At 46.1% G+C, this 26,017-nt stretch overlaps 1 protein-coding gene across 4 annotated transcripts in view; it reads left to right on the top strand.

The window, feature by feature from the left end:
• LTBP4 (latent transforming growth factor beta binding protein 4) overlaps positions 1-26,017 on the top strand; it is a 922,370-nt gene that overhangs the window by 244,739 nt on the left and 651,614 nt on the right. The window lies entirely within an intron of this gene.

Below are 26,017 nucleotides of genomic sequence, written 5' to 3'. Positions count from 1 at the left end.
TTCAAAGTTGCATCAATGCTGCCAGAGCATTCTAGTTTTCCTCACAGAAATGTCAAAATGCAGGCGGTCCCTCACTTCTGTGATCTGACCCACTACCAGTTTGCACACTTAGGCCCATATTTATACATTTTAGCGCCGCATATGCATAATTTTTTAACGCAAAAGTGGCGCAAACTTGCAAAATACAATTGTATTTTGTACGTTTTTGCATCAAAAAGTGGCGCAAATGCGGCCCTAAAAAAGTAAAAATATGGGCCTTAGAGTTAAAAGATATGCGGACACCAAACAGGAAATGAATCAGAGGCTGATAAAACACTGTTAGAATTAGGAAGTGAAAAATACTGGATGACGTAAACTGGAATAACAATGAAAATAGGTGAACACTGCTCTACTGTTCATCCTTGTCACCAATTTGTATAAGAAAGTACACAATGCAGTAGGTATTTCTTTGAGTATTAATTTCCGTATAGCAGCTCAAAAACCACCAGCTCCCAAACGTGAACCGTCAACCCCTCAAATCCTGCACTCCCCACATTCCAGAGATGACATCACACTGAGCAGAATACTACAGTCTGGAGCCAGGGCAGGGACAGCAGGAAATTTGTGCTCTTAAAGGCATGTCTTTAGAAGTCTCCCCCACTTCAAAGGCACCACTGAGTACATCAGGACACCACTGGTCCGGCGCAGTCAGATATCCCTGGTTGGCACTTTATGCTTTTAGGCATTAATCAACAGTTTATTCTGTAACAATGAGAGTCTCCGGTTCTACTGATTGGATTTTTGTCATTTTGGTCTTGTCTTATTTATTATATTTTGCTCTATTTTTCTAATCTGATGTGGGATCTTTTTGTGTGGTGTTTTTACTATTTTACTGTTTGAAGTGTAGCACAATTACTTTACACTTTGCCTCTAAGTTAAGCCTGACTGTTCTGGGCCAAACTACCAGGTGGTTGAGCGCAGGATAATTTGGGATTTGTTTGTGCCTTACCCTGACAAGGATTCTGATGCTGCTTGACCAGGGCTCATACCCCAGTTAACCAACAATCCAATTTCTTACAACAATGCCAAATACCTGAACATGGATGCTGAAATGGAGGCACTGAGAGATGAAACATAACAAGGTGTTGTGTTTTTGTTGACGTTTTGGAGTACGCTGAGCCTTTAATTTGGAGCGCTAGATGAAGAAACAACAAAATTTGATCCGAAGAAATGAGGGAGGCAGGGAAAATGTACATGAAGGTGCTATTATCTGACATCCTGGTATGACAGTCCTTGCAAATATAGCATTTGTGTTAGATTCTTAACAGTTCTACCATAAGATCTCACAATCAAAAGAATATGAAGAAAATTTGCTTTTTGTGTGAAAACATTTTAGATAAAGTCTTTGTTTTCAACATTGATCAATCAGCAATACAGGATAAAATCTCATTGGCATTTTACTTTTCCAAACATAGAAACTTTTACTAGATATTTCCATTTCCATTGCCATCAAGAACTCCCATGTCACTGAGAACACTGCCATATATTACTCCATGCTTGAGATGTAGGAAAACTAAGATGAGTGCAAATGACATCTGCCATTTTTGCAGATGTCCTGTTACTGCCCATCTGGAAACGAGGTCCTTAATCAAGGCTATAGTCTGTATTGTAGTATAATGCCCAGGACTCTGTCAAATAAAAGGTGTTGTGATAGTTGAATGTTTCAGGATCAACTTTAGGAAAATGTTATTTGTAGGGTTAGGGAGGCTGATAATTAAATGGCCCATAAGTTGATTATTCCTTGTTTCCTGCCAAGTCAATACCTTTCCCATTCCCAAATTACTTGTAGGCCGTTTTAACAACGGGCCTCTTAAATGCTGTTATTTGTGATAACTCCTATTACCGTACATGCAGGGATTATAAGTATGGGTGTTCCTGTCGAAATGTACAATGTAAAAATGCATAGCAATTACCAGAATATGTGGATTTTAGTGCACTAAAATCTGCATATTGTCCCCTAAAAACTTGCAATAAATGCACCCGATATATTCGGACCCTGTGGTGTCGGATTGTATCACATGCGTTAAATAGCGCACCGGACTCCTGTCCACTCTAAATGAGATCCAAGACAGTCATCCATGAATGCACTAGAGTTTTTTTAGATTATCATTAGGTCAGGGGAATATGTATTTTATGGACATTTTCTAATTGTTGATGTCTGGATACTGAGAGTTGGACAGTGACTACAAATGGCCAGCAGATGGCGCGCCAACACAGACAATCTTCATGTTTCTGTGAGATCTGGCTAGGAAGAATGCTGCAAAACAGAGAGGGGTGTAGTTCTTATAGTACTCCGGGCCACTGCGAACCGCAATGCTGGCCAGCACGATTTCTCTAAAATTGATTTGAGCTTTGAAGTTATGAGGAATGTAATATTTCTCAAGGTCTTACTGGCTATTGAAGTTTACATTCAAGCATTTCAAAGATTTGCGTTTTATTCGCTTGCAGCAGAGTGGAATTAGTTCGTTTTTTTAGTTATTATTCTTTCTTTAAATGTCGGATCAGGAGCTCATCTACTGCATCAACTCTAAAGGACAAGGGCGTACAGACACTATTAAGAAGACAGGAGAGGAAGTTGTAGGCACTTAGTAGAACTTGGGAGCCATCTAGAAAATTCAGGGCATATTTACAAGTCCCTTGCGCCTCCATTCGCCACACTAGAGTAATTTTCTTTATGCTAATTTGGCATTATGGAGGCATTTTCCCCGCGCCATATTTACAAAGTGGCACTATGCATACATCGCACCACTTTGTAAACTCTTGTGCCACATTATGCCTGCGCCAGACATAATGTATGCAAAGGGGGCGTTCCCACGCAGGGAGGCCCAAAAGAATGGCGCAGTGGAATATACAAGATTTCACAGCGCTATTTTTGCTCAGGGCAGGTGTCATAATGATGCACCCAAAATCTCCTAGGTGCCTCCCTGTGCTTTGCTGAACTATCGTCTAAATTTTTGGCGCTAGTACAGCAAAGTGTCACAATAGCGGCAAATATTTTCACGCTATTGTGGTATTGTGTGCCACGGTGCATCATATTGTAAATACGGAGCACACATGGTGCCGTTAGGGGGATGCAAGAAAAGTGGCACATCAATGCTTATGCACCACTTTCTTGTAAATATACCCCCTCATTTGGAAACAGATAATCAGTATGTGAGATTTTAGACGACAGCTTATTGGAAACGAACAAAGACTGATGTTCTTCTCAGAATCAGGGACGTAGCTAGCATTGGCGCAGCAGGTGAAGTGGCAGCAAGACTCAGAGCCTTGAGGGACTCATTGACCTCTAATAATTGCTATATTGTTCTGCCCAACTGCAATCACAGAGTCCATTTTGCCTGCTTTCACCAGGGCCTGTAGTATCCTTGCTACACTACTGCCCAGAGTCACACAGTAGGACATCCACATACAGGATCCACATACATAAATGGTGGCTACACTGTATAAATGTGAATATTATAAAATATTTTTTAATCAATCAAACAGAATTTATACAGTGTACTAATCACCCGTGACAGTATCCAGGCACTAGGTCCCGGCTGCTTCTGTGCTTCAGTCAAAGAGCCAGGTCTTGAGTTCCTTGCTGAATTCATGGAGGGAGGGAGATGTCCTGAGGTGGATAGGGAGGCTGTTCCAGGATTTCACTGCAAGGTAGAAGAAGGAGGACCTCCATTGATGCTGTGTGGGGTGTGGACGAGTGAGAGAGAGGTGGAGCACAGGTGTATGGTGGGTAGTTGTAAGCTCAGGCGGTGGTTGAAGTAAGCTGGTCCTTGGTTGTGAAGGGCTTTGTAGGCACGTGTCAGAATCTTGAATTGGCATCTTTTGTGTACACAAAACCAGTGAAGTTCCCTCAGGTGATGTGGATCCGTCTGGGGAGGCCCAGGATTAGTCTGGCCGCTGAGTTCTGGATGATTTAAAGTCTCTTCATTAGGTGTGTAGAGATTCCGGCATACATGGAATTGCCCTAGTCCAGGCAGCTGATGATAAGGGCTTGTGTAATGGTTCATCTGGTGAGACTGGGAGCCATTTTAATATCTTACGGAGTACACAAAGGGTGAGGAAGCAGACAAAGGGGACCGCATTGGTCTGTTTTTTCATAGCAAGTTTGTTGTACATGATGACGTTGCGGTTTCAGCTTGGTCCGTGAGGGTGGGTGCCAGGTCGCCCGGCCCAACAGGAGTCGTCCCACGGTGAGGTGGTTCTTCTAAAGATCAGAACTTCTGTTTTGTCTGTGTTGAGTTGGAGGCAGTTTTCATGCATCCAGTTGGTGACACTGGTCAAGCAGAGGTGCAAGTTGGCCTTTGCAGTGGAGGGGTCCTTGGATAGCAAAGAGGATGAGCTGGGTGTCATCCGCATAGGAGATGATGTTCAGTCCATGGTTTCTGACGATGTTGGCCAAGGGCAAAAAGGAAAAAAATACAGGAAGGGACAAATTTAATCCTAAATTATAAGAACAGTCCTTAATTCTGTTACTCCTGAGTTTATTTCTTTCTCACATTTAGTTAAATTTTTTTTTTTAATATAGCAAAAAGGATCTATGGTTGTATAATACAAAACTTAATACACATCACATAAATAAGTATAAACAAAACGTTACTCACAATACTCACAAAATAGACCACATATAAGATTCAACAGTATAGAAAATTCAACAGTATAAAAACCCCACCAAAGGTGGTGCTCTACGTATTTGGATAGTGGTCACTATTGCGTAACTCCCCATGTGATCCACTTCTATTTGCTAAGGAAATGGGCTTTTTCTGCACTTAATTATCAACGTGTTGTGTATTTCTTTCACACAAGCGTGATATAGTGCATCTTAAGTCTTTGCAATATAGACCATTATTTAGCAAGCCCAATACACTTGCAATACAAAGAAGTCAACGCGTTTCGGCCTACTGATTTAGGGCCTCATCAGGACTGGAGAAGGGCAATAATAATTCTTAATTGTAGGAGAAAAACGGGGGAATAAAATGCTGTATATCGTCCTCAAGTTACTCAAACGGTGAGCCACGCTGCTTATGTTTGTTTAAGCGAAGTGAAACAGCGAGGCTCATACCGGCTACCGAGTCCGGCGTGTCCTAGTGTCACTTTCTCTTCGGCAAGTCTGCCTCGGAGCGCGTCTTCCGTGTGGGAGTCGTTGCTAAGAGATGTTGGCCAAGGGGTCATGTAAGTAATGAAAAGGGTGGAGCTGAGGGAGGAGTCTTGGGGGACGCTGCGCATGGAGTTCTTGGGCTCCAATGTGAAAGGAGGGAGTAGGACTCTCTGAGTTCTTCTAGAGAGAAAGGATGCATTCCATTTGAGGGCATCGTCCTGGATGCCGACCTGGTGAAGTCTCTTAATCAGGGTGTGGTAGGAGGGAGTGTTAATTGCCTCCAAGAGGGCAAGGAGGATCAGAGCGGCCGACTCTCCTTGGACCAGGAGAGCTCTGACGTCTCCTGTAGAAGCGATCAGGGTAGTTTTGGTGCTGTGGTTGGAGTGGAACTGGATTAAGTTGCGTCCAGAAGATTGTTGTTCTCTAGGTTTTCCTGGAGTTGTTGATTGATCACTTTTCCGAGAACTTTGGCAGGAAAGGGGAGTAGGGATATTGAGCAGTAGTTTTTGAGATCGCTGGGGTTGGCAGAAGGTTTTTTGAGGAGGGATTTGATGAGGTGATGGATGTGTTGAAGATGTCAGTGAGCTTGCTGCTGATGGTGCTGTTGCTGAGGTTGAACTTGTGATTTGGACATGGGTGCGTGGGTGATCCAGAGTGGACAGAGTGCAAAATGTCAGTGGTGTTGTGTGTGGTGAGCTAGTTTCAGATGGTGATCTTACTATTGGCTGGGTGACTATGAGGTCTAGGGGGCCGACGGTGTCTGCGGTGGTGGCTTGGTCCGTGAAGTTTCTCTCCAGTTGTTTGCAGTTGTGTTTCAAGGTTCTCAGTTCCAGGGTGTATCAGCTGGCTTGTTAAGAGGGCTTGTTGGGTTTGGAGGGTTTGCTGTGGGAGATTTTGTCGGCACTGTTTGAGATCTAGGTAGTAAAGTTTTTGACACCTTTTTCACTGTCCAAGGAGGAGTCAGGGGTGGAGGAGTTGATTGTGCCAATCCATTGGCTCTTGGATAGTTTATTCTAGCTGTGGTGGGAGATGCTGATCGGTCTGGTGGCATGACTGGGGGCTTTTGTGTATGTAAAATGGATGATAGCATGCTCTGTCCAGGTGAGCTCGGTGGCATGGCTCTATTCGACTCTGTTGCTGGTGGTGAAGATGGGATCAGGTGTGTGCCCTGCGATGTGCATGGGGTCAGTGACTATCTGACTGAGGACAAAGATGTTCATGCTGTCCAGAAGGTTGGCAATGCTGGCGTCGTTGGGGTCCTTGAGGTGGAGGTTGAGGTCTCTGGGGAAGATATAGGGTTTGGCATCAAATGCTTGGGCGGCGATGAATTCGGGGATGGTGTCACTGAAACTGGGGGGGAGGGGCCTGGACATCTGTAGGCAAGGGTCCCTTTGATGATGGTTTTGCCATCTACTCTGAGCTGGAAGTTGAGGTGATCCATGATCAATGTGTGGTCTGGTCGTCCATCACTGTGGTGCAGTGGATGGATTACTTGTGAATGATCGCAAATCAACCTCCATGTTTTTTGATGCGGTTGCAGTGTGTGATTTTGTAGCCCAGGGGCGTGGCTATGTGATGTTGGGTGCGGAGATGGAGTTGAGACAGTTCTCAGTGAGGAATACGATGTCAGGGAGGTAATGGTGTCCCATATCTTGATCTCGTGCTTGCAGAAAGATCGGGTGTTAAGCAGGAGCCAGTGGAAGTGGTGAGACATAGTCATTGCCAGAGCGGTGATGTCAGTGGGCTGGACTGGTGTGTTGGTGTTGCAGCAGAAATGGCAAAGGTGGCAGGTGAAAGGACCTGCTGTAGTGTGAGGAGAGGTGCAACAGCAGTTCTTGTTTTGGGGTCTGAAGTTCAGGGCAGTAAGTTCAGCTCTGGAGCAGTACTGGAAGGAGGGAGAGCAGGGTTCCTGGCGCTGGGTGCAGTCCACACACGGATGGGAGCAGGCGCACTTGCCTTTGGCACTCCTTCAGTGTGATGACATGCCCACACTGCGGCCTCCTTTAAGTAAGTCCTTGGAGGGTCTCTGGGGAGTCAGGGGGCGAGAAGCGGGAAGAAGGGAAGTGGGAAAGCAGCAGGAAACAGCAAAACAGCAAAGAATGAAGTAGCTCAAAAACGCCACCAACTCAACTAAATAAACACCACTAAAATAAATAACTAAACTAAATAAGTGCAAAACAGGAGAGGACTAACCAAACTAAACAAAACTGCCCTGAACAGTAACACTGTCCCCAACCACAAGAAGCGCCCAACAAACAGCTTGGGACAAGGAACAACCCTTAGACGTAGAGTCACAGGAGAGGAGGCAAGACCAGGGCCACAAGGGCATATTGGCCGAGCAGCAAGGGAGCTGCTGTGGTGACCTGCTCCTATTTCTCTGTACTGAACACACATAATTTTGTTAAAGTCAGTAGGAAAAGTTTCAAAGTTAGCTGATTCCCCACATGGGGTCGTGCAAGGCTTAGTTAGATGCTTACTTTAGGAGAATACATGTTTTTGTCTTTAGTTCCTACACAGTCTGAAAGTGAATTCCAGGATAGTTGTGAGATCTTGCAGCCGCCATGGAGGCCCATCAGCCTCCATTGCTGAAGGTTCCATGCTTGTGAAACTCCAAGTCAGAAATGGGCTCTGTTGTGAGAGGAGGCAAGGTCATTTTCTTGTATGGCCTCTCATGACGAGGCATGGGCACCATAGCTTCTTCTTGACTCACAGGCGGGTGCAATAAACTTCTGCATTACCATAACTGACGAAGGTCATTCCTTTGTGGTGCAGCTTTCACTCACACTAACAAGTGTGAGTATGTATGGAGTGTACATGGAGATTAGGGGGCAGATTTATCAGCACTTTTCACCACTACAAAGTGATGTCATAGAGAGTTGATATTTAGTTCCCAGCGCAAAACTTTCTTTTCCACTGTAAAGTAGCCCTTAAAGTAACACAAAAGCAAGTTTTGTTCTGCCTTGCATCGAAGGGGCATGCCATAGGTGGCACCTGGGCATTCAAACAGTAATACCCCTAGTTTTTGAAGCATCGCCCAATCTACTAAAATTGCTAGATAAAGCTTTCGCCGAAAGATACACCTCCTTGAGGCAAGCACAAATTAGGAGAAACGTTTTTTCCTCCAAACTTTTCAAACTTTGCTAGTGTGTTGCACTATATAGCACAAATCCAAAGTAGGAAAAGTTTTAAGGTATGTGTGAGCGCAGTATTTTGTAGTAAAAGCATGCCCTTCCAGTTCATAAAGTATACTCGACATCAAGCACAGAACTTTGCACTGGGGTACGAATGTGTGGGTGTGGCACTAGGCAATCTGTTTGAGCGTTACCACTGGGAAAGAGAAGAGCAGCACTGTATATTAATAGATAGGGCTCTGCTCTGCTTGCTCACACTGGCACAATACAGCACAGTAACTTTGGTTGTTGCACTGCCTTCTGATATCTTTTAACAAATCTGCCCCAGGGTCTTGAGTGGGGTGTGTTTTCAGGAGATCACAGCGCAGGGTTAGGCTGTGTTCATGACTTCCACCTCAGGTGTGCCCAGGAAGAATGTGCATTGGGTCTCTGTAGAGAATGACGTGAAGAAACAGATTATGCTGTAAGTGTATTCGGTAAAGGCAAGGCAGCTTGCAGATTCACTACAGCTGGACAGGCCTTTATAGCCTTGGTAACGCTACCCCAGAGTAGGAGTTGGAGAGAATACCTCCTTTTGGTAAAATGGTTAACAGGAAGGGACCTCAGCTGCAGTGAAGGCCCCCCCAGCAATCCAGAGGCTAGAGAGTAGGGCACAAAGATCTGAGCCAGTAGCAGGAAGATTCACTCATGCACAGAAATTGGGAAAAGGTTGAAGGAATCAAGACCCAAAGACATCTGTGCAGAAAGTAAGTGGGTTATGCACTTTGGGTCACCACTGATAGAGCTTCCAACCTCTGTGGGGGACACATAGTAAGAGGGGGACCGCAGCATTGTAAGCTCAGGGTTTCTTGGCATTGGACTGAAATCACAACCGGATTTTAGGCTAGCCCTTACAGGATGTAGAAAAGATATACTCCAGACTGCGTCAAGGATTGCAACACTCCTTAGTGCTGACTCTCTAAAGTCCCAGGGAAGTTGTAGTTCACTTGTGGAGTACTTATTAGGGCAGGCTTCAAGTGTCCCAATTCCAGGGCAAAAGAAACTAAGGATCTGATTATCAGTATGGCAGGCAGGGTGCTAACCAGTCAGTCAGACCATCAGTCCACATGCTCCATTTTGAGTCAGCTGAACCGTCAAGTTTAGATGTCACTGCCTCCAATGTTTCCTTACACCAATGGCCTGACGGAGTAGGAGACGTCCGTGTGAAATATCTGGCATGTGCCCTATTAAGAGCAGATAATTTGTTTTTTGTTTTGAGACTGCAAGGGTGAATCTGGTCAACCCGAACAGCCATAAAAATGCTAATGATGCCACACCTTAGGAGATATAACTCCTAGGGTATCATGATTAATAATATTTTGTTTTTCAAAACCAAACTCCCACTTTGGAAGTTTATTTCTGAAAAACAAAAAAAGTTTGGTGTGCAGCTGTCTGAAACATGGCTTCCACTCACCTTACTTTCCGTGCCTTCATAGGAGCCGCCATTGTGATAGCTCCTGTGAAAGGACAGAGATCTTCACAGGGCAGAAAGTGGTCTAAGCATATTGCAAGCAGAAGTCATCAGGGTGGTGCAAGTGATGTCCTCCATCACCATGATGGACTCATAACCCTAAATTAGGGCCTTGGATTTACAAAGGTATCTCATATGAGAGTGAGTGCAATGCTTCGGTGGGACTGAGCTTAGATTTGAGCTATATGCTCTCCATTATAAGTGAGCGATATATGTGTTGACCTGGCTATTCTGAATAGCCAAGGAAGTCTATATAGTTTGAGTTAATTTTGCTTTGCTGAGTCAGGGGGCTTGGATTAAGTGTCCATAGACTTCAGTTCCCGCATTATGAGTCATTACTAGATCTGTGTGTGATACATGTGTTTAGGATTTCTGGACCCTGATAGTGAGCTGGAGACACTAGATGTTACATGTATGACAATACCAAGAAAGATTGCAGACCCCGAAAATACTTAAACTTACAATGACGTGTCCTCATAAGGACCCACATGGAGGCACCCAAGTAGACGCTGGTCAGGGAAAACACAAGCACATGAACCAGGAACGCACAAGAGGATGCAGTGGATGTCACTGGACAGCTACCCAAGGACTGGAAATCCAGGTAGGGGAGGCTGAAGCACCACACCAACAGGAACATCCTAGGAAGTGGGTGGTATGTTGTGGCACCCAGGCCATGAAAGAAGATTAAGAGTAGGCCAGGGGCCACCTCCATTCAGGAGAAAAGAAATAGGAAATAGAAACCAGCATTGGGGGATTTAGGGTAGAATATGCACAAAAGGGTGTCTTGACATCACACAGAGGAAACTCAGCGGATGAAATGGCACAAGTGCAAGCAGACAACACACAGGTGATGACATACAGAAAAACAGGAAGTAACTTGTGAAGAACACAACAATGGAGATAAGATTATATACTTGAAATGAGACAGTTGAAAATGACAATTGGCATAAGATCTCGAGAATTAAATAAAGCGAGGAAGAAACAAAATATGGCTATGAAAATAGCAGTAAAACACAAATAGTGCCCTATTAAATTCATTTTGAATAGCTTCTATTGCCACTAAGGGGGACTGTGCCTGACACTAGAACACTGACACTAGTACACTTGAAATGGCAATGGCACAATGGTGGCAACATTGACAAAGAGAAGTAGTACTGGGAAACTGACACAGAAATATTACTGGGAAAGTGCACTGAGAGTAAGATAGTGACAGGAGGCAACGCTAGTCACACTGACTCTGGGTACCCCCATTGGCACAAGAACACTGACAAATGGATGATACGATGCTGAGCTCGGACCCTGGCGCTAGGAAAGTGATATCAGGGCATGAACAGGGTGACACGAACACCTGGGGTACCTATACTGACTAGGAGAAAGAGACAGCAGCAAGGATTTACTGACACTAGTAGACTCATGCTAAGGCACAGACACTGGGCAACACCTCCTATATAGGGAAACTGACACTAGAATACTGATTTCTGGATGTTGTCGTCAGGGCACTGCCACAGGGACACGAACATGGCAACACAAAGGCACTGAGATACAGACACAGGAGGACACAAACACTGACGGATGGACGTTGACACTTCTATAGAAACTGATCCAGGGACCTTTAAACGGGGTGGTGAGTATGGGAGATTGGTGTAGAGGACACAGACGTGAGGACACTGATGCCGTCACTGGGCACCGGTACATGTACATGGACACTGCTGTATAGACAAGTAGATACTGACACATGGACGTTGACAGTGAGGCATTAGCACTTGCATGGGCACCAGAACTGGGACACCCACACATGGGGACACAGACTCTGACACAAGGATACTCACTGTGGGACATGCATGCAGGGAGACGCCGATAAGGGGACACTACTGCTGTGGTGGCCGTAACACGGATATGTGAACACTGATGTTAGCTCACTAACATAGGGGAATTGACTGTGAGACATACACTTCCGCTTCCAACCAGTTTAAGTGAAGTCGAATAAAGCATCAATGCGATGGCAATAGGGTCGCCTTTGGATCCTCTGAACTGTGGATTATTTTAGCAGCTTAGTGTATCTATTAGAAAGCAATCTTTAAACAATTGAAACTAAAATAAATTTTCACTTTGTTAAACAAAAATGTTACATTTGGATTGCCACCTCGTCGACAATCAGGGATGGACTGGAAACTAAAATCAGCCCTGATAAAAATATCAGCCCCACACTGAGGAGGCCATGACTAAACTATGACTAGAATGGTAGAATAGTTGGTTCCTGCAAGCCCATCCTGATCTGAAAGCAGCCCTAGGCTGCCAACCACCGGGGAGATGCCAGAGTTGCCGAATGGCCAGTCCGGCCCTGTCAACAACAATTATCCACACTATATACCACTGGGCTTTGTGTGCAATGTCTTTGGTCCATCTTCCTCCATGTGGGTGTAGAATTAGTACTCCGACCCAATGACTTAACAACTGTTAGATGTTCTTTCAGAGCACGTTACTGGGGGCTGCATGCACCCCGAGTAGTGCTGCACGCAATCAAAAGAAAGGACGCAGCGAAACCACTGAGTTCACCAACAAAGACTTTGCTAAAAGCAGTAATAATTTCTTCAACATGCATTGACTAACAGTTATGAGAACCACATGGCTGAGTAATGCTACAGCAAACCACATAATTGTTAAAATACTCCCTAGGTGACGACTGCCAATAAAGATTACATCCATGCGGTGGAATTACGTAAAACCTTGAATCCACAGTCCAAAAATCTAAAATGGCAATCAAACAATAGCTAATAATGAGCATATAGTGGTCTATCCAGTTATTCGGTGAAAATGTTTTTGGTCCAACTCATATTATTAAAGTGCCCCTTTCTTATTGAAAAGCCACACCCATTCACCAGCATTACAACAAATGTAACCGTTGTTGAAGCATTCTACACTGTGGGTGAACTGACTCCATATTATAACAAAGACAGCTGAGCTGTTGCAGGCCCAGGATTTTAAACTCCCAAAAGACCTAGCCTTTAGCAGAGAAGTGTGGATCTGCGCTGATGTCATGTGTTGGTCAACCTTTCCGACTATCACAAGTGCCAGGCGCCTAGTCGTCCACCATTGACTTAACACAATGGAAAAATGACTATTGACGATTCCACTTAGACCAATTTCCTCTTCATTTTTTGGCAGAAATCAAGCCTTATTCGCTTTTTCCTGAAAGTTGATTTAAGAAAACTATGCACAAAACAAATAGTGGTTTATAATAGGTTTCTGAATGTACAATTATTGTAATATTTCATGAAGGTCAACACTTTGGATGAATCCCCTTCAAATAGCGAAAGTGTTGCCGTGATAAAGCACCAGTCAACCTACAGCCAGAATCACTATTCACTGGTTTCTAATTTGCGACCAGTTTTTGTGCCCATTGCAGTATTTAGCAAACCAACCTATATACTAATAGGTCAGTTAGCAACATACCAAATCGTAGTGCACCGCAATGAATATTTATTACTAATGAGCTAGGTCGCATATTTCGACCCACTACAATTTGCAACCATCACAGGTATGGTGGCCTGCTGTGGTCAGCACACAACTGTGTCTGTGGTTCCTTTCAAAACAAGCATTTCCAATGTAATGGGTCTCGCTTTTGCTTGAGTTAGAGCTATTAGCTTTGTAAATTCCTTACTCTGACTTATTTCCACATAAATTGAAAATTTTAAAAAAAATAGTTGACATAACTGAGCCAATTCAAAGCGGCATGGCCGCCATAAGCATGAGCACGAAGGAGAGACACAAAAGGAAAAAGTTTGCTCGCAGTCAAACATATTGGCAAAAGTGCAATTATCCAAGTAACAGGGTAGATTCCCAAAGCGGTAACCAAACCGCCCCAATGAGGGACAAACATAAAACATTTACCAATGTCATCAAAGGATTTTTGAAAGGCAAGCCCACTAACAAGTGAAAGTGATGTGCATGAGATGGGAGTGGTTAAAAGTCCACATAGATACCAAAATGCCAAAAAAGCATTGCTTGCGCACTGCTATGCTCGGCCTAAAAAGCTATCATTTTTTTTAAGTGCAGCCTGTTTTCTACAAAGGAAAACAAGATAAATAACAAAAAAACTCGAACAAACATTTTTAAGAGTTGGCAGTGGTCCACTGACTAGCGTTAGAAATGGTTTTGTTAACATTCAGAGGGTCCCATTGGGACCCTTTCCCGTTTGCGAATGGGATACCACTACCTTTGTTTAGTTGGTAATATATTAATGTTTTGTGACCACATTTTGTTCTCAAAACATTAATACATCTCATTACAAATGGGTATTTGAAGGGGCACCCTAAACATGCCCCTTCCAAAAACCGATTTGGTACGTAGTCGCAAACCAACATTGCAATTTGAGTTTGCCACATGCTAGAAGGCCTTTTTGCGATCAAAAACCACCCAATTTTGGGAATCAAGGAAGCCTTCGAATATCAGGCCCCTAGTAAATAGAAAGTATTTAACTAAAGTGAAAACATTTGGAATAGTCCACACAAGATAAATCCATCTACGTGAGATTGAACCCATTTTTGGTATATTTATCTTTTTTTTTTTTTTTTTTAAATATGTTTTTATTATTATATCGCTCAACAAATAAACATAAAAGAAAAATACAGGTGATTATGATACAATGCAAAGGGTGACACACTCTGCTCAACCCCTGTCAGCCACATTTACCATTCCCGGGCAGATGCACACACCAGCGCCACTGCACGCAAGCTCAGGAGCACCATCATGGGTGCGCGCCAGGCCGAAGTGACAGAGCCCGGGCAAAGTATTAGTCTAATCAACCTTGTGAAATTAAGAATCTACGAACAGGGGGGTGTAAAGAAGAGCCCAGTGCAAAGGTCGGGGGGGCCAGCTAGCGTGCGCGAGGGAGGGGAGAGGGACAGGCGAGGGGAAGCATAGAGACAATAGGCCATAGACCCCCGTCCCCTCTCCACCGACCGACTCCCAGGGCGTCAACCGCGCCGCCCGGCATGCCGACCTGGGGCAAACAGAGAACCCCAAGGGGAGCCAGTCCACAGGCAGCCAGGGGTAAGGGGGGGGAATCCTCGGGCAGGCAAGCAAGGGCAAGGTCGCAGGCCCTTCTGGAGGGCAGGCAAACCCAGCGCCCGTGCTCACGTCAAGCTGGTATGTTACCAGTGCTATCCCTGCGTGTCCCTTTTTTGTTGTTGTTGTTGTTGTTCTGTGTTGTTATATGTTTATTTGCCGGTAGTGTGACTGGGCATCCGCATGTGTCCATGTGATCTTGTGTGCGTTGGAGTGCGTCCTTGTAGTGTTTGTAGTGGTATTTGGTTATGTTGACGCATTTGTTATCACTTACGCTCGGGAGTTGTCGTTTAGTGAAATATTCATGGCGGTCGCTCGTCGTCTTTGCTTTCTATGGCTGTTACAAAGGAGTTCCAGGTGTTTAAGCCCTTAACCGGGATCCCTTTTGCCAATAGAAGCTGCAGCGTCTCCGCCTCGGCCTTGGCCCAGCGCAGCAGCTCAGCTCGCCACAGATCAATCCCTGGAGCTACCGGGGCTTTCCAGTGCATGGCTATGAGGTGCCTGTACATCACCAGCGCCAAGGCTATGCATCTGATTGATTGCTTCCGGTTTTTAGGACAGGGGCCTATTCCTAATAAGCATAATTCAGGTGTAGGGGGGAGCGTAATGGCCGTCCATTCTGTCAGTTCGAATTGGGGGGCCGTCCCAGGTCATGTGGAAAAAGTTGGCATCAGGAATAGAGCATCTGGGGCACATCTGCGTCGATTGAGGGAACATGCGTGTGATGCGGTGAGGTGATAGGTATGTTTGGTGCAAGTAATTAAACTGGGTATAGCGGAAACGCGCAACACTTCTTTTATCATTTTCATAGCCTGACTCCATGCAGGCTGTGATAGGGGTTCTGTCAGCACGCTATCCCATCTGTTTTTTGCTTGTTCTTGTCTGTGTTCTAGGTGGGAGGTAAGGATCTTGTATGTTCTGGATACGTTTAGTGGGGTAGCTATGCTGCCTAGCAAGTCATGAAGCGTGGGAGAGACGTTGGGTTCTAAGTTGCCGCAATTCCAGCAAGAGCGTAATACCTGTCGCACTGCTCCGAATGCTATGAAACTACCTTACCCCAAATTATATTTGTCGGAGAGAACGTTGAATGTTAGGAGGTGCCCTTCATTGTATATGTCGCCGATTGTGCGTATGCCCTTATCGTACCACCAACTAGGCCCACTTTGGAAGCTATATTGGCGAGTTTCGAGTTGGCCAGAAGTGGAATCTTGGGGGAGTACAGTGGCTTTTGGTCGCCGGTTAGGGCGTAACGGCCCCATATCCAGTGCACGGTTTTCAGTAATATATTTCATGGATGTTTGGGGTACTCGCGATTCATGAGGTATTGTAGTACTCCCAAGTTTCCCAAAGTTGAAAGGATCAATTGTGATTCCGCACTATCGGGGCATCCAAGCCAGGTAGATATCCATTGCAGGTGGGCGGCTGCATAATATAGTTCGATTCTGGGTGCTCCTAGTCCACCCATAGCTAGTGGTTGGTATATTTTAGTTAGTGCCACGCGCCGCCGGCCATTGCCCCATATTAGAGCTGTTAAAAGGCTATTTAGGGGTTTAAAGAAGGAGGCTGGTAAAGCCAGTGGGAGGGCCATAAAAAAATATAGCAGACGGGGAAGAATTATCATCTTTGCTATGGCCACTCTACCCAGAGGCGAGAGTGGGAGCGAGCCCCAGAAGGGCAGGGAGCCTCTAATGGATCTGATCGCTTGCCCAAGGTTGCCATCCCTGAGATCGCGTGTGTCGTGGTGTATATTTATGCCCAAATATTTAAAAGTGGTGTGGCACCACTTCAGATCGCACGGGTTGGAAAGCATCCTGTGTGCCTCAGGGACTGGGCGCATGGGAAATATGCACGATTTTGCCCAGTTCACCTTCAATCTGGCTAGTGAGCCAAATTTACGCAGTAGTTTCAATAAGTCGGGCAGAGATTCATTGTGATTACGGAGAAAAATTAGAGCATCGTCTGCGTATAAGGACACAATACGATATGTGTGATCATCGCGGACGCCCCATGACGGGGCGACCTCCCGCAGACTGCCAGTGGTTCGATGGAAAGAGCGAACAAAAGAGGGGATAATGGACATCCTTGTCTGGTGCCTCTTTCTATATTGAATGATTGAGAAATCGTGTCACCAGTTTTAACCCTCGCAGATGGGTTAGTGTAAAGCACCTTTACCCAATCAATGTATGCCCATCCGAAGCCCATGCAACAGAGTGTTTCCATCAGAAAGGGCCACCCTAGGGTGTCAAATGCTTTTTCTATGGCTTAGGACACTGCTACACGGTGGTGGTCGCCCTCTGGAGAGTTTGCCATTACGCGCAATAAGTTCCGGATGTTACTGAAGGTGCTACGACCCGGTATAAAGCCGGACTGGTCTTCGTGAACCAAGTCTGTCATATATGGGAGTAACCGATTGGCTAATAGTTTACCAAGTAATTTAAAGTCTGTATTCAATAACGAAAGCGGCCTGTATGAGCGTACGTCTAATGGGTCTCGACCCGTTTTAGGCAGTACCGCTATCAATGCCTCCCGGCAAGTGTCAGGCAGTTGACCACGTTTCAAGGCTTCAGATAGCATTGCAAGATATGGGGTTAATATTTGAGTCGAGAACGTGCTATAATATTCCATGGGTAGACCATCGCTGCCGAGTGCCTTGCCTTGTGATAATTGTTGTAGAGCCCGTTGTATTTCTGTAATATCTATCGGCCTATCTAGGTCCGCTGCTTGCGTGGCAGTCAGGCAGTTTAAAGTAATATCGTTGAAAAACTCATTCACTAGAGCTGTGGAGGGTGGAGGGTGAGCTTTGTATAGTGTGCTATAATACTCCCTAAAGGCACTGTTGATATCTGCTTGGGTGTTTACTATTAATCCTGTGTCAAGGCGGATGGCCCCTATAGGAGAGTTCCGGTGCTCGGAGCGTGAGAGCCATGACAATAGTTTCCCTGATCTATCCCCTTCCGCATGCGCACAGGCCATGTAGTGACGATAATCAAAAAGCCTTAGCCGCTTATCTACTTCGTACCACTGCGCACGCATTCCAGTAAGCTCAGCCTGGGTGACTGTGCCACAAGCGAATTTACTTTCGGAGGAATGGACTTCCTTCTCTAGATTGCGAAGCTCACGTACTAGTGTTTGACGTACTCCAACTGTCGTTGAGATGCAAGCTCCTCTAATGACTGCCTTGTGAGCGTCCCATTCGTTTGCTCTGGAGCTTGTTGACCCGTCATTTTGAGTGAAATAAGAAGAGATGTGTGTGGCTAATTCTTTTCTAAATGGCAGGTCCTGTTGTAACTGAGTTTGCAGGCGCCAAGTTGGGATACAAGCACGTGGCCTACCCCATCTGATGTGGGCAATAAGTGGGGAATGATCAGAGATTACCCTGCCAGTATATTCGGCACCCATAATTCTGTGTGTAAGGTCCTGTGTGGTGAGAATGAGATCTAAGCAGGTGTGAAGAAGATGTACCGGGGAATAATAGGAGTATTCCCGGTCTTGTGGGTGTAGATGTCTCCAGGAGTCTATCAGGCGGCGATCCGACATCCACAGCCGCAGTGTCTGTGAGTTTTTAGTTATTGGGGTGGCCGCTATGGGGGTGTGTGATCTGTCCATGTCTATTTGTGGAACGCAGTTCATGTCCCCGCCCCAGATGCATGTTGAGAGTAGGTCATTTGATATGTGAGAGATCGTTCTTTGTAAAAAGTCGCCCTGTCCAGCATTCTGGACAAATAGTCCATTAATCACCAACCTCTCCCCGTCCAAGTGGCCTACTAGTTGTATGCACCTGCCATCCCTGTCAGTTTTGCTGCATTGTACCACATAGGGGACCCCTGGGGCTATCCAAATCAAGACCCCCCTGGCGAAAGATGAGATTCCAGAACCATAGACTTGGCCCGCCCAGCACTTTGCTAGCCGTGGGATATCTTCAGAGGGGATATGTGTTTCTTGAAGAATGGCTATGTGGATATGATGTCTTTTTAAGTGTGCGTGTATCCTATTGCGCTTTTTTATTCCCGCCATGCCCTTTACGTTCCAAGTCATTATATTATATATTGGTTCCTTATTCATTATGCTGAATTAAGTTCTAACATGCCAGAGTTGTGATCCCTGGATCCCATCCCCAGTGTTGTCTGCTAATCACCGTCAGTCTTACGCGCGCGCCCCCCGTCCATATCCCCCGTCCACCCCGCACCCGCCCGCCCGCCCGCCCGCCATCACGGCTCCGAAAAGGGAGAATAGTGCAAAGATGGGATAGAAAAAGAGGGGGGAAAAAAGATAACACAAAAAAGGATATTTCGGGAAAGACTCGATTTTAAACAAAGTGGCACAACCGGTGCCCAAACAGCAGTCCGAAAGGTTAAGTTCCATACGGGTATAGTTAGGTTGGTGGGGAGCGTGGGTTGGTTGAGGTCAGACATCCAGAGGCCCACCTCCATGATAGTTCTTTCCCTGTGTGCACCAAGTTGTGGTCGCATCCTCCAGCGGCGGCCCGACGAGGAACTGATGGGGTGGGAGTCAGTCTGGCCCGTCTCGGGGCAGTCGCGTATCGCCATGCGCGGTTACAGGGAAAGAGGGGCCCAGCCTCCCCTCGCATAGCATCCGGAGAGAGCGTGACACAGGCGCGCCCCAGGGCCCTAGAGTTCGTCTGCTGAGCGTGGGGTGAGGTCGGGCCAACCAGAAAAGAGGAGAGGGATGAGCTGGATTCCCCTCCAGGAGAGCCGCTGTCAGTGATGTCCGCTTCGCTCCTGGTGTCGGTTTGGGATCGGGTGAATGTGCTAGTTTCCCTTAAGCTTTGCGCTTGATCGGCTTCCATTTGTGTTTTTGTTGGGCGCGATGTTGTTTTGGCTTTCTTTTTTCCTTCTGGCACTGGGGGTGATCCATTCTTCGGTTGCTACTTTTACTTTGGGTGAGCTGACCAGACCCTTAGCGTGGATCCATGTCCATTCGTCCTCCGGGTGGGGAACATGAGTGTTTTCTCGTCGATGATTAGACACAGGCGGGCTGGGAACATAAGAGAGTAGATGATATTGTGTTCCCGCAGAAGTTGTTTTATCTTGACGGATGCTGCTCTTTTACATTGCACTTCCATCATGTAGTCCGGATAAGAAGATACAGTGCTCTTTTCCAAGCTGATTGGGTTAGAGGTTCTGAAATGTTGGAGGACTGAGTCTCTCTCTCTGTGATTACGAAACCGGGCTATCAGAGGGCATGATGGTGCTCCGGGTCGTGGGGGCCTGCCCGGGATTCTATGGGCTCTTTCTATTACTGGGGCTTTAGCAGCGCCTTGTATGTTCATTATATCTTTCAGCCAGTTCTCTATGAAATCTTCTGCTTTAGGTTATTCCAAGCGTTCCGGGATGCCAATAAATCTGATGTTGTTGCGTCTTGAGCGACCTTCCGCTTTCTCGGTCCTTCGTTGCAACTGCGCTAGTTCCGTTTCCATTTGTTGGATTTTGTTTTTCATGTCTGCTACCTCTGGTTGGACAGTTTTTAGCGATAATTCTGTGTTTTGCACTCTATCTGTTAATTTGCGGTGGTCAGCGCGAAGCAGCGAGACTTCCAAAGCCGCAGCGTCGATTTTCCCTTCCAGTGGGGTCTTGGTCTCCATTATTGCTTGCATGATTTTGTCGAACTGGAGAGAGTGTGTGCGTAGAGTTTCGCTCAGTTGGAGCAGCGTTGCAGATTGCGTATCAGAGTGCCCAGCAGCAGGAGGGGGATCCCCATCCGTGGGGGCCCCCGGTTTGGGGTGTTTCGGTTTGACCATAGCGCCCTCCGCGCAGCGGGGGAGGGACGGGCTGGACGAGGTCCCCAGCGGACCCAGGAGGGTCAGGCCAGGCAACTCACCTGCAGCGAGTGGATGGTTCTGAGGTGGGCCGGATGGTGCTACTGTGGTAAGACTCACTGAATGGCAGCCCGGAGTTTGGCTTTTGAGTGACGCCACAAGCTGTTTGAGTCTTTATTGTTGGTGTGGGCCCAACTTTTCACCATCACCTACTCATTCCCCAGTGTCCTCGCTGGTACTGCCCCGGAAGCCGTGGTTTCCTCTTATTGTGGATTGAAAGTTTTTATCTTGCACCAATGTTGTCCTTGCTCTATCTCCATGGGGCTTTGTTAGTATAATAGTCTTTCTTCTTGAGATTTTTTATTTAATTTTTTTTTTTTTTTACTTTTCCTTAAGTTACTCCAGAATGTTGTGTGCTTCACGTAGGGCTGCACTCACGGTCACCGCCGCAGTGCCAGAACGTCGTTTCTTGGCAATCTTCCACAACATGGCCGTGGACAGGCCTGTATGTGTTTCTGGCGTGGGGGGGGCGGCCGCTACTAGCAGGCCGCTGCTTCTAGCCCAGGTCCCGGCACGTGTCGTGCCTCGTTTTGCAGCAGGCCCAGGGAGAGAGTTCAGACCGTCTTGAGTCTGATGGGGCGCTCTGGCGGGCCCCCGGACACCCAGAGTCCAGGGCCCCCGCAGGTAAGCACGCATGGCCCCAGCCCCAGGAGGAGGGTGGGCAACCCTGGCTGGCCAGAGCACCCGGGCCAGGTCCTCACGCGGCCGGAGCCCACCCCCACAGGGGCTCAGGACCCGCGCGCCGCCCCGCGCGGGGAGAGACAACCCGGCGGGCCGCCCAGGGCGCAGCCTCCCGACCGGGGGCAGCTCCCGCCTGCCACGCGCGCTCCGATCTGTGGGCCGCCCAGCCGGGGCGCGGCCAGGCCGGAGGACGCGGCACACGAGAGTCGCGTATACGGAGGTGACTCGCTGCTCCTCCAGGAATTAATGGGCGTCAGAGCCCCAGCGTCTTCAGGAAAATCGTGGGGAGGGTCGAGGGGGCCTCCCTGCTGTTGTTTTCCTCCGGAGCCCACCTCAACCAGGGCAGCCGGACCTCAGGGCCGGGGCCTCGTCCGCACCCTACGCCGCGCCCCACGGCCGGGCCGCCGTGGGACCAGTACACGCGTATTTAGTAAGTGCTGGGCTTCTCCCAGGTAGGGGGGAGAAGCCTCCTGGTCGTAGGGTGCATCAGGGGCCAGGGTAATTGTATAAAAGGTGGGCCTTGAGCGGAGCTCTTGTTCAAGCGTCCGCTCCGGCCGCCATCTTGGCCACGCCCCTTTATCTTCATATTTTTCTCCAACATTTATTTACTTTATTTATTTCGGATTTGTGTAAAGAACAATGTGTTGCTTTTCTTCAATTTCCACGTGCTAAGGGAGACACATGGGGACACACATAACACTTAAGAATTCATTTTGAGAGGCTATTTAATTTAAATTCAGATTCTAATGAATTTGTCTATTCTATGAGCACAATATTACCTTAGTAAGGGGAGTGGGGGATTGAGCGGACTTTGTATGGGTGAATTTTAAGGGAAACAGGATTTTCTCCACTATACATAAAGGCAAATAGGATGCAATTTCATAAAACCTTACTAACATAATAACAATTTTGCACAACACAATGTGCAATTCCATGTTTAAATATACAGGTTTCCTAGTTTGCTGTCCTTTCCACCATGTCCTGTAGCTTAAAAGACTGTAATTTATCTATGTCTATGGCTACTGTGTTGCTGGACTGAAGAGATCCCACTGCGCATGTATGCTTGGCCGGCCCGTTGACGGCCTTGTAACCCCCGTGGCCCCGCCCCTTTAAAAGAAAAGGATAATAAACAAAGGTTATTATCCTTTTCTTTCAAAGGATTTGCAGCTGTCGCTGCTGGCGGGGAGGGGTGACGCTCCTTCGCCCTAATGGAGGAGCCTCCTGTGCTTAACCCTAATTGTTTTTGCTTGGAGGTGCTTCGAATTCTGCTTCAACATGAGTGCTTACCTTTCTGATTTAGAGTTGGGTGGCCAGGGTACTGGGTTGCAACTTCGACTGAGAACCCGGTACACAAAACTCTTTCTCTGCTGGGAGGGAGAGAGGTAAAAACTAAAATGACCCCTACACCCGAGGAGGGCACTCAGAGTATGGGGGTGTCACATGAGAAGATTTACATTGGGTACATCACATTGAGAAATGGTGTGATCACCCAGTGCAGAAAACCGACCTGGTGACATTACAGAAATACACCATGTTGAGTTAATTGGCAGCCTGACTGCTTTTAGTACGAATTAAGGTTATATAAAACTAACCCTGCAACACATGACGTCATACAGGAAGCCTCCTTTGTTACCTCAAATAGTGGCCTCTTTCAATTTACACAAGAGACAGAGACCATCATAAATGTGTTTCTAGATATGAATACTTACATTGCATCTAAATTCACTGCTATCTAGATTAAGGAGAATATCAACTTAACAGGAAATTCTGACAAAAAAGCGATCTTGGTTGCTATCCTTCCTGAATGAATCTCATCTTATTACCCCCCATACATTATGTAAAAAGGTGGACTTTCAGTGGAACAGAAGACAACGCATCTACTGTCTGATGATGCCCTACTATTATACAGAGGAAATGTACAACCTCGAAAATTCTAGACCTTACAACTCTCCAGCGGATGTACTATCAGTTAAAAGCACTAACTATTGAAGCTGACACTAGCCTGTACCACCGACATGCTTAAGGACAGAGGCAAGCTTGCAGCATCAACCATGGGCACCCCTTTAGCCCTCATGTACAACTACCAGCACTTCCATTAGAATCCAGAGTATCAATGCTTACTCTACCAATCGTACCGACAGCAGGCATGCAACAAAATGGACAAGGTCTTTACACCGCTTTGGCCTACACTAGCAGTATGAAAGCAGTTTAGAAATGCTTACTACAACGTAATACAATATGAGCATGCATATCAATGAAATATATCAGTTTTGACAGTACAAATAGTTTTTTTGCCAGAAGGGTGAGGTGTATTCTGCAGAGATGTTACTTCCACAGAAGCCAGCCTCAAAGGGCCTTCTACTAAGGGAAGGTTTTCTGGTTGCCTAGTTATTTTTGTGTTGCAGCAATACTGCAGTTCTTTGGAAAAATAGAGCTTACTATGAGCGGCAATCCTTTACTACTGCACATCTATTATCAAAGAGAGAGTTTATGAGAAATGGCTAAATTGCTGTAGGTTTGGAAGTGCAGGGCTATGCCTTTATTCAGAAGCCTGAGGGGCATGTTTGTTGGACCATCAGGATGCACCAATCCCTGGGCTTTCGGACAGCATATGAGCTTGTAGCTGCTGTGAAGAACTATGAGTCAAACATGTGAACCCCTGTGGAGTCTTTGCCAGGGATTGGGAGGAGTCTTTCCACAGTAGACAGGTCTAGTTCACTATAATGCACAACTTTCTTTAACCAACTCTTCCAATTCAGAAGTAGGAGTTTGGATGTTCAGACATTGGTAGGTTGTCACTACACACAATCCCATGTGTGTCTGATAGCTATATGGACACAGTGCATGAATTAATGTGTTTGTGTCAAGAATGAACATTTTATTGTGTGTTTATTTTGGATCTCCAGCCTGCTCTGCTGTTGCAGCTGCAGTTACATGCACATCTGAGCTCCGGGATAAGTTCCATGTGCAATGGGTTAACAAGGCATGCCCAGTTCATTTTTGTTATACTAAAGTCATGGTATTCAAAATGTGGATTCAGACTTGTCAGGGCATCCAGTTTCTCTGTTACATCTTGTTCAGCATCTTGTTCAGCTTGAGTGGAGGCACTTAATACACAGCCTTCAGGTGAAAAGCTGGAGACTGCTCAGGCTCTCGGTGGCCATCAACCAAGGAAGAGGTCACAGTCAATTCCCCTCTCCGTAACTCCCCCGCACACACACAAAGTCATCATTGCCTAGAAAAAACGTGTCCACTCATTTATATCAATTTGCCTGCTCTGGTTGCCTATCTATGTTATATTAATCTTTGCTTATGTGCATTATTACACCTAGAAAATCCAACATCCTGGTACAAGACAGAATAAAAGACCTAAAAGTCAATAATACAAGCCTTGAGTTGGAACTTTAGTAGCAAAGTAACAGCAATAGTTTTAATTGTACCCACTGCCCATTCAGAGTAACCTGGCAGGTAACAAAACTACCCCTGCTGAACGTTCTCAAGGACGAAAGAAGATGAGGGCACTTAACAGAGCCCCTCGTCCTGCACGTTATGAAGTTGAAGAGCACCGAAAGGATTACAGCAATGCCCAAAGGGCAGACATCGTTTCACTCTACTTTTCACTAGCTCTCCCATTCTGAAGATACATTTCTTTCTTCCTATGCTCTCATCTCCTTCTTGTGTTCTTGTGTTCTTTTTCTCTGTTTTCCACTTTTTATTTAATCTCACCCTCTTTCTCTATTTTGTTCTCTCTGTTTCTTTATATATCCCTCTGTCTGTATCTCTCTTTCTTACCCTCTGGCTTTCTGTGTAACCATCTGGATTTTTCATTTCTGCCTGCGTCACAAAATGTGTATTTCTGTACAACTTCACCACGTTCTGTGTTTCTGTTATACCTCTCTCCTTCTCTACATTTCTTTCCCCATTCCCCCCAATATGTGTCTATTTCTACAACTCTCACATTTTTCTGTGCATGTCTGTCCCATTTGCTTCATTTCTCCCTCTCTGCTGCCTCACTCAGTTTCTGTTTCTCCCCAGTACTTTGTTCCTTTGGTTATTTGTCCCCTACCTCACCTCACTTTGTCTCATCCGTTTCTCATTCTACTTTTGAAGCATAGTAGATCCTAAGCCCAGGTAGCCATCCATTGACTCTGCATCGTCAGAAGCACGAGGATCCTAACGGCCTGGCTGCACATGTGGAAATTCGAAGGAGGAACATGGAGTGAACATATGCATATCTGTGAAACAGACACGTGGCATGTGTGATACCCTCAGCCACTTCCGGCTCTTCAGCCAAATGCACATAAATGCTTAGATTGTATCCTCGAACACATGAAAGAAAATGAGAAACAAAGTGGGCAAAAATGCAAAGAGCTTTTGGCTGAAATATTTGGAATTTCAGACGGTGTCACACATGACATAGGTGACTTATCCGTTATGATGTGTGTTAAGTTGTCATATAAATAAGAATATTGTTTGGCAATTCCTAAATTTGGCACTGCTCTCAGTATCTCTCTAGTGTGTAACATAGGGCCATATGCATGAACACCATTTCCCATAGACACAGAAGGGTAAACCCCCTGTGATACATCTGGACCATAATCTTTTTCAGGCTCTTAAACTGCCATTATTTTGCAGTAAGGTTACCAGATAGCCCGTTG

The sequence above is a fragment of the Pleurodeles waltl genome, chromosome 9 (genome assembly GCF_031143425.1).
Source record: "Pleurodeles waltl isolate 20211129_DDA chromosome 9, aPleWal1.hap1.20221129, whole genome shotgun sequence".
NCBI lineage: Eukaryota > Metazoa > Chordata > Amphibia > Caudata > Salamandridae > Pleurodeles > Pleurodeles waltl.
The sequence above is the reverse complement of the archived record's forward strand: the minus strand, read 5'-3'. Positions and strand labels throughout refer to the sequence as shown.